A 10,093-nucleotide genomic window follows, 5' to 3' on the forward strand; every position below is an offset into this window, starting at 1 on the left:
CGCTATCCCCTGAGCGGGGGCTATAATAACCCCCTGCCGGAGAGGAGCATCAAAGGCCAATTACCTCCTCAGAACAGGAGCCTCCATGTGCTCCGCCTGTGCCACGACCCCAGCAACGTCCCATTCAAACCATGGAGGGGACCGCACTGCTCTAGCGGCCATATTGGAAGTCACCCAGCTTTTCCCCCACTCGGAGGGAGGACCCTGCCTTACATTTCCTGGCCTCCTAGTCAGGCGCTTGGAAATTCTGCCCTCAATCTGTTAAAATAAATTATCTGAGCTCTGAAACTAGACGAGGAAAGTCTGCGCCTTCAGCTTCTCGCCAGAGGAGCACAAATCCGCTCCGAAACATGTTCAGAGACTTGTCCACCGCTCTACTCCACCCTAATGGGGCATGCGAGGAGCCTCAGATATGAGCAGGTGAGACACCTGACATACTGAGCACTGAGGGCACCCTGAGAACCCCCACCCAGCAGAGCCGCCCCATTAACCACTGCAGCCAGGCAAGGTATGCAAGGCCGAGGGCGTCCTGAGCTGATTAACCCCCCCACAGCCCTGGAGACCAGGCACTATATACCAGTCATGAAAATACTTCATGATGAGACAACTGGGGGCGCCGCCACACATCCCACACTATAGTAATAAAATATCAGAAATAGGGAAAAACGGTTTCTGGAATTAACCTTTTCGGCCACAACAGTGCCAGCAACCACATGTCACGCCCATGGGGTTTTACCTGAGCAGGTGGAGGGGCAGGGCCCTTGTACCCTGAGGGGGCAGGGGTCTGGACACCGCTGGGTGTGTGGGGGATGAGGTTTCAGAAAGCAGAAGACTTAATGTCCCCAGTCTGAGAGACCTGAAACCCTCAAGATGGAGCAGACAGTGAAACCACTGAATGAATTGCAAGTTCATGCGACAAGGTGTCGAGTAACAGCTACTCAGGGACAGATCGATTGCTTCATCATTCATATGACCATAGGAAATGTTCCATCCGCCCCGGGGCCGAGTCCTCCCTGGTGTGGCCCCACAACAAAAACGTCCATCCTCATCAATGCGAGGTGTAATGATACACAAGATATTGGGAGGGGACCCCAAATATCAACACTCTCCCAATTACCCATCATACAGTCCTGATCAAAAGTTTAAGACCACTTGAAAAATGGCAAAAAAATCATATTTTACATTGTTGGATCTTAACAAGGTTCTAAGTAGAGCTTCAACATGCAACAAGAAGAAATGAGAGTGAGACAAAACATTTTTTGAGCATTCAATTAATTGAAAATAACGATTAAACTGAAACAGGCTGTTTTTCAGCTGATCCAAATTTTAGGACCACATGCCTTTAAAAGGCCAAATCTGTGCAAAGATGTGGATTCATTGTCATTTTCTGTCAGGTAGTCACACGTTGTGATGGTAAAGGCAAAAAGACTCTCCCTTTTTGAACGTGGTCGGGTTGTTGAACTGCATAAGCAGGGTCTCTCACAGCGCGCCATCGCTGCTGAGGTGGGACGCAGTAAGACAGTCATTTGGAATTTCTTAAATGATCCTGAGGGTTATGGAACAAAAAAGTCAAGTGGAAGACCCAAAGAAATTTCATCAGCACTGAGCCGGAGGATCCAATTGGCTGTCCGTCAAGACACTGGACGATCCTCGACGCAAATTAAGACCCTTACTGGTGCTGACTGCAGCCCCATAACCATCAGACGGCATCTGAGACTGAAGGGCTTCAAAAACAAAATAGGTCTTCAAAGACCTCTTCTCCTTGAACGCCACAGAACTGCTCGTTTGGACTTTGCAAGAGAGCACCAAACATGGGACATTCAAAGGTGGAAGAAAGTTTTATTCTCTGATGAGAAAAAACTTAACCTTGATGGTCCTGATGGTTTCCAACATTACTGGCATGACAAGCAGATCCCACCTGAGATGTTTTCTACGCGCCACAGTGGAGGGGGCGCTTTTTCCTTCAGTGGAACAATGGAGCTTCAGGAAGTGCAGGGGCATCAAACGGCCGCTTGCTATGTCCAGATGTTGCAGAAAGCATTCCTCATGACTGAGGGCCCTCGTCTGTGTGGTAACGACTGGGTTTTTCAACAGGACAACGCTACAGTACACAATGCCCGAAGGACAAGGGACTTCTTCCAGGAGAATAACATCACTCTTTTGGCCCATCCTGCGTGTTCCCCTGATCTAAATCCAATTGAGAACCTTTGGGGATGGATGGCAAGGGAAGTTTACAAAAATAGACAACAGTTCCAGACAGTAGATGGCCTTTGTGCGGCTGTCTTCACCACTTGGAGAAATGTTCCCACTCACCTCATGGAAACGCTTGCATCAAGCATGCCGAAACGAATTTTGGAAGTGATAAACAATAACGGCGGAGCTACTCATTACCGAGTTCATGTTTGGAAGTTGGATTTCTGTTTTGGGGGGGGGGGGTTTAGGTTTTTTTTGGAGGTGTGGTCCTAAACTTTTGATCAGCTGAAAAACAGCCTGTTTCAGTTTATTCGTTGTTTTCATTAAATTGAATGCTCAAAAAATGTTTAGTCTCACTCCCATTTCTTCTTGTTGCATGTTGAAGCTCTACTTGGAACCTTGTTAAAGGGATTCTGTCATCAGAAATTACTCCTATAACCTAAACATATGGCGATGTCCCTTGTAATTCAGTGAATCCTAAAGTGACTTTATCAAATGATCCTGTGGCTCTATAATCATAAAAAAACGCAATTAGACTTACCGGTAATTCCATTTCCTTGAATCCACCATGACGGCCCACAATGAGATTGACCCTTGACCTCTGTAGGGGCAGGAACACATAGAGAGTTTAAATTCCCCCCACCCCTCCACCTCCTCAGTGCTTTACAAATTACCCAAAAGGTGGAACAGAAAGTAAAAGGATATTGATTCATACCCTTAAACTCATTTATTTATTTATTTATTGATAATATATACACACACACACACACCTCTGTGTGTTTTTTTTTTGTGGGTTTTTAAAAAAAATAAAATTGGGATGGGAATAGTACAGGCCGTCATGGTGGATTCAAGGAAACGGAATTACCGGTAAGTCTAATTGCGTTTTTTCCATTTCATCCACCATGACGGCCCACAATAAGGTGTATCAAATGACGAACTGGGTGGGGATGTCGCCTGTAAAACCCTCCGGCCAAAAAGAGCTTCATTCGAGTCCGGAAGATTAAGACGATAGTGTCTTACAAAGGTATTTGCGCTTGACCAGGTTGCAGCCCTACAAATCTGGTCAAGCGAGACACCTCCTTTTTCAGCCCAAGAGGAGGCCGTGGCCCTAGTAGAATGGGCTTTAATGTTACCCGGACTGGGTTTGCCCTGTATCCTGTAGCAACACTCAATGGTGGATCTGATCCATCTAGCTAAGGAGGATTTAGCTAACTTCTTCCCCTTATTACTTCCTGAGAATTGTATTAGGAGATTATTATCTATCCTAAATGCTTTGGTAGACTCAAGGTATTGAATGACAGTATTTCTAACGTCTAATAGATGCATCTTATCACTTGACCCTACAATTTCGGACCTAGTGATAGAGGGTAGGGAAATTTCCTGGTCCCGGTGGAAGGATGAGACTACTTTAGGGAGGAAACCTGGGTCGAGCGTTAGACGAATGTGATTTTCACTGATTTGGAGATATGGGGCCAGATTTATCATTAGCTCAGGTCAGAATAATGGAGTGAAAAAGTCCCCAAAAAAGTCCCAAACGCTAAAACTGCGCACAAATCTGCGACTTTTTTCTGCTCTGCACTATGCTCGCCAGTTTTCTGAAAGTGGGCGTGTTTTCTTATGTAAATGAATCTCTAGACAGATTTACTATTGGGACTATTTAAAAAGTCGCAAAAAAGTCACAAAAAAGTCGCAATTTCACTCCAGTGAGGACCATGCTTATCTTATGAGACTTTTTAATAGAACATGCGACTTTTTCATAAAAACGTGCGACTTTTTCGTAAAGATGTGCGACTTTTGTAAAGCTGCTTACTGACGGATAAACTGCTACCGTCAAACCACATTTATTACAGTCTTAAAGGGCCGATCATAAATCTGACTTGGCTAAAAATGACTTTAGCCATATGTTAAAGTGGAGTGAGCTGTCAGAGTAATGATAAATCTGGCCCATGGTTTCTTGCAAGAAAGGGCCTGAAGTTCTCCAATACGTCTGGCTGAGGTTATTGCTATCAGGAAAGCAGTTTTTAGGGAAAGATGCTTTAAAGAAATATCTGACAGCGGTATGAATGGAGGTTTTGTTAAGCCTTCTAGGACGATGTTTAAGTCCCAAGTTGGAGCTCTGGATTTTAGAGTGGGTCTTAATCTGGTTACTGCTCTAATGAATCTCCTGATCCATCTGTGATTGGCTAGGCTGCAGTCGTAGAAGGAGCTGAGAGCCGATATTTGTACTTTCAGAGTACTAGGTCTCAATCCTAATTCCAAGCCACTCTGAAGGAAGTCCAGAATCTTATTGATGGGAGGAGAGGAGGTGTCCGGGTGATCAACCCCTGACCAGGAGCAGTATTTTTTCCAGATCTTTAGGTAGATGGAAGATGTCACTTTTTTTCTACTGGCCATGAGTGTGAGAATCACTTTATCCGAAAGGCCCTTACTCTTTAAGGTCTCGCTCTCAGGATCCAGGCTGCCAGTCTGAACATTCCTGGGTCGGGATGAAGAAGAGGGCCCTGGACTAGTATGTCTCTCTGAAAGGGAATCTCCCAAGGATCTTCCAGCGACAGCTGTTTCAGAGTAGAAAACCAACTCCTCTTTGGCCATATGGGGGCTATTAGGATGAGAGTGGTTGGTTCTCCTAGGAGCTTCTGGATGACTCGAGGTAATAGAGGTATTGGGGGAAATGCATAAGCGGTCCGTCCTCTAGATTTAGGGAGCAAAAGCACTCTACCTGAGCATTTCTTCTGGAGGCGAATAAGTCTATTTCTGGCTGACCCTATCTTTCCGATATCCTCTGGAAGATTCTCCTGTTCAGGGACCATTCTCCTGGATCTATTCTCTCTCTGCTCAGGTAGTCTGCCACTGTGTTTTCGCATCCTTTTAAGTGGACGGCAGAGAGTGACAATGTGTTCTCTTCTGCCCAGGAGAAGATTCTCTTTGCCACTGCACCCAGTAAGCGTGACCTTGTGCCTCCTTGGTGTCGCAAGTATGCCACCGTTGTGGTATTGTCGGACAGTATCTTTAAGTGTTGTCCTTTTAATAGGTCTTCTCCTTTTGTTATTGCCTCGAGGACGGCGTACAGTTCTCTGTAATTGGATGATCTTCTTTTTATATCTTCTGGCCAAGTACCCTGTAGTAGATGGTCTCCTATTTTGGCTCTCCAGCCCTCGAGACTTGCATCCGTTATTACTTGAACAGCCGGATGGGTCCGCCACTGTAGACCTCCAAGTAATCTTTTTTCTTTCCACCAATCTAGATCCGTCTTTACGGACTGTGGAATCCATATACTTCTGTCCAAGTTTACCTGTTTTCCGTCCCAAACTCTTAGAATCCAACTTTGGATTACCCTTGTGTGGCTTTGGCACCAGGGGACCGAAGGTATGCAGGCGGTTAGACTTCCTTCCCCTGACCAGGCTTTCATCCATAGAGCCCGCCGAGCTGCATTAGAGAGCAGCGTCTTTGGCCCGAAAAACGGATGGATTCCGCAGAGGCATCTGCTAAGAATGCTGTGGCGGATCGAAGGAGAGGGATAGAATCCCTGATCTCTTCTCTGGAAGTTTTGTTTTTTAGGTGTTCGTCGAGCTCACCTAGCCATATATACATAGCCCTGGCTACGGATGTTGCTGCAATATTTGTCTTAACTCCGAACATTGCTGACTCCCAGGATCTTTTTAGGAGCCCGTCCGCTTTTCTATCCATTGGATCACCCAATTGAGAGGAGTCCTCAAAGGGTAGAGCGGTTTTCTTTACCACCTTGGCAACCTGTATGTCAACTTTAGGGGTCTCATTATATAATTTACATTCCGCTGGGTCAAAGCAGAGTCTATTCCTAAAATCTTTGGGGACCCCTAGCCTCTTCTCTGGATCCGACCACTCCTCCATGATCATTTCCCGTATGTTTTCGTTTATGGGAAAGACAATGGAAGTTTTTGATCTAAGACCCCCAAACATCTCATCCTGGACAGTACGGGGCTTAGGGGTATCCTCAATTCCCATTGTGGACCTGACAGCTCTGATGACGCTAAACGAGGCCGATGCCAGTAGTCCGCACGGGCGCATCAGGTTATAACTAGTGCGCACGCGCGGGATCTGGCTGAAGCAAGCGGAGGTTACAGAGGCGGCCACGAACTGAGGTAGGCGGATATAATAAAAGGGAGGGCGGCGATTTCACTTGAGGAGGCGGCGCTGGGCACATAAACGAGATGGCTGCAGCTGGGCACCTTTCAGCATGAGACGTCACCTTGGACACATTTTGAAGTGATTGACAGGTGATATAAACGTCTTTTTTATGATTATAGAGCCACAGGATCATTTGATAAAGTCACTTTAGGATTCACTGAATTACTAGGGACATCGCCATATGTTTAGGTTATAGGAGTAATTTCTGATGACAGAATCCCTTTAAGATCCAGCCATGCTAAATATGATTTTTTGCCATTTTTCAAGTGGTCTTAAACTTTTGATCAGGACTGTATTTCCCACACGCAGAACACATTAACCCCCTAGAGTCAAAATCACCCCGAGGGACCAGCGCCATCAGCATTATGTACACACTCACTGATCTGTGTACGGAGATAGCGCCACCATAGTCTGCAGCGCTGTACACAGGCTTCAGTCACACAGCACGGCCCAAGGTAACGCTTCTACACTTGGCCAGAGGCCACAATCTCCAGATCTCAGTTTTTGTCTTGTTGTTTCTAAAACAGAGAAAGTCAGGAGAAAACTATGAATCTCCGACTGCTTACACCCTGGAACTACAAGGCCCAGCCGGCTCAGGGGAACTTACTAGGAGTTGTAGTACCCAGGCTGCCTATGTCGACTCCTAAGAAGGGATCAGGACATAACACTGGCAAATGATCATAGACTGGACATGTCAGACCCAACACCCCAATAATGTACAGGGAGGGCACACAACATGCAATTACTCCATCGAGGCAACCAGCAGCCTCTGCTATACAGCATGGTGGAGGAGCCCAGAAACTATATCAGTGCGTACCCGGGACACGTTCCAAATGTATCGGTGTGTGCCCGTTACAATGTATCGGTGTGTGCCCGTTACAATGTATCGGTGTGTGCCCGTTACAATGTATCGGTGTGTGCCCGTTACAATGTATCGGTGTGTGCCCGTTACAATGTATCGGTGTGTACCCGTTGCAATGTATCGGTGTGTACCCGTTACAATGTATCGTGTGTACCCGTTACAATGTATCGGTGTGTACCCGTTACAATGTACCAGTGTGTACCCAAGACACATTACAATTAGTGTTGAGCGAACTTGTGTTTTAAGTTCGGTGTCTAAAGTTCAGGTTCTCAAAGAATCTCGTTATGGATTCTGCTACCACGGACCATAACGGAATTTAGAATCCATAACGCGATTCTTCGATAACCCGAACCTTAGACTCCGAACTTAAAACACAAGTTCACTCAACACTAATTACAATGTATCAGTGCATAGAAAGTACTCGTTACAAAGTATCAGGAACGTTACTTGGCATCTGTTTATAGGGATGACAAGTTACAATGTATCAGTCCATAGAAAGGACACGTTATGTATCAGCCTATACACTGGACACGTTACAATGTATCAGTCTGTACAGCGGGCACCGTCCACGGGTACATGCAGCAGCAGTGTGTGGAGTGTCAGCTCTTGGGCTCAGTTTTTACCTTGTGCAGTGACCGTCAGCGCCAGGAGCAGTACCGCAGCGGTTCCTGCCCGCTCCATTCCTCCTGTGGGCGGCTCCAGCAGTCACATAAGTCCCGGGCCCCGCAGCTCCAAGTATAATGTGAGAACAGATCGGGCGGCTCAGCACAGCATGGCTTACTCCGCGCAGCTCTCAACTCCTCCACATCTCAGGAGGGGAATTCCAGACTGGGCGTCAAGCTCAAGTGTCTCCTTCCACGCACACCAGGGACTATTTCACACTAATTCAGAAGTTGTGTCCGCGGTGGGATCCGGGGGAGGCTGATTACCATGTGAAGAGCAGGAGGAGGGGGCCCTGCAGGATCGTACTGGGAGGAGAGGGTCCCTGCAGGATCGTACTGGGAGGAGAGGGGCCTTGCAGGATCCTACTGAGAGGAGGGGGGCCCTGCAGGATCATACTGGGAGGAGGGGGGCCCTGCAGGATCATACTGGGAGGAGGGGGGCCCTGCAGGATCACACTGGGAGGAGGGGGGCCCTGCAGGATCATACTGGGAGGAGGGGGGCCCTGCAGGATCATACTGGGAGGAGGGGGGCCCTGCAGGATCGTACTGGGAGGAGAGGGGCCTTGCAGGATCCTACTGAGAGGAGGGGGGGGGGGGGCTCTGCAGGATCATACTGGGAGGAGGGGGGCCCTGCAGGATCATACTGGGAGGAGGGGGGCCCTGCAGGATCATACTGGGAGGAGGGGGGCCCTGCAGGATCGTACTGAGAGGAGAGGGGCCCTGCAGGATCCTACTGAGAGGAGGGGGGGGGGCTCTGCAGGATCATACTGGGAGGAGGGGGGCCCTGCAGGATCATACTGGGAGGAGGGGGGCCCTGCAGGATCATACTGGGAGGAGGGGGGCCCTGCAGGATCATACTGGGAGGAGGGGGGCCCTGCAGGATCATACTGAGAGGAGAGGGGCCATGCAGGATCGTACTGGGAGGAGAGGGGCCCTGAAGGATCCTACTGAGAGGAGGGGGGCCCTGCAGGATCCTACTGAGAGGAGGGGGGCCCTGCAGGATCCTACTGAGAGGAGGGGGGCCCTGCAGGATCCTACTGAAAGGAGAGGGGCCCTGCAGGATCGTACTGGGAGGAGAGGGGCCCTGCAGGATCCTACTGGGTGGAGGGGGGCCCTGCAGGATCCTACTGAGAGGACGGGGGCCCTGCAGGATCATACTGGGAGGAGGGGGCCCTGCAGGATCATACTGGGAGGAGGGGGGCCCTGCAGGATCCTACTGGGAGGAGGGGGAAGGAAGCAATGTCAGGGGACCAGCAGCCTGCAGGACTGTGATCATGCTGGAGCTTGTAGTTCTCCAATCACAGAGTCAGGCATCAGGGAGAGAAGAGAACTCATCGGCAGCCTGCAGGACTGTAGTTCTCCAGCAGATCCAGGTCACAACAGAGGGGTCCAGACTCCTAAAGATCAGCTGATACGACCGACTACCAGTCATGAAGGACTGTGCGCCTCCTGCAGATGACCCCTGACCACTTACTGGTTACAACATAGAGGGGATTCTGAATGGGGGCCCTGTCACATTTAAAGGAATTGTGAAAAGCAGACGACCCTTCTTAATATTGTTGGTTTTGGCCCCGATAGGAACAATAATTCTTAAAGAGGAACTCCACATTCTAGGGAAACATCCCAGATCTCTGATTCCTATAACCTGGAGGCTGTGGCAATACCCTGACCCTCTATCTATAGCTTTTATCCAAGACATTCCAAAAACGCGAATGCCCCCTGGATTAAGCTCCAGCACCCTGATCTTTCAGAGCGGCAGCTGAGGTTATCTCAGATCCAATTTTATTACATGACACGGAGGCTCCTATTGCATTCTCTTTCTTTACTGACATTTCTATAGCAGCACAGAAAAAGAAAAAACCTTTACCACACAGGGTAACCATGGCAACAAGCCCCCCCTAACCCAGTATAAGAGTCCTGACATCAAATAGCTCCTCCTCTTTCTTTGCTGCTCCACATCAGATAAGTAGCACTTTTTCTCCTGTGTAGCCTAATATATATATATATATATATATATATATATATATATACTGTGAGATTATTGTTTTATTATCTGACAGGGGGTTTTGCCCCCATCTGGGGTCTTGTCCTTTGATCTGTGATCCGATATTACTGTGTCCTTACTGTGGTTTAGTACCAAACTTTGTGGCTATTCTGCTTGTGCTGCTGTAGATAGGGTTCCCAACCCCGTAGTCATCAAAAATATAGA

The 10,093-nt window shown here is 48.2% G+C and overlaps 1 pseudogene; it reads right to left on the reverse strand.

The window, feature by feature from the left end:
• Window positions 1-7,996, reverse strand: part of LOC121005970 — a 75,236-nt pseudogene extending 67,240 nt beyond the window's left edge.
• Between the last annotated feature and the right edge of the window lie 2,097 nt (window positions 7,997-10,093).

Source organism: Bufo bufo, chromosome 1 (assembly GCF_905171765.1).
Source record: "Bufo bufo chromosome 1, aBufBuf1.1, whole genome shotgun sequence".
In the NCBI taxonomy this organism is placed as follows: Eukaryota; Metazoa; Chordata; class Amphibia; order Anura; family Bufonidae; genus Bufo; species Bufo bufo.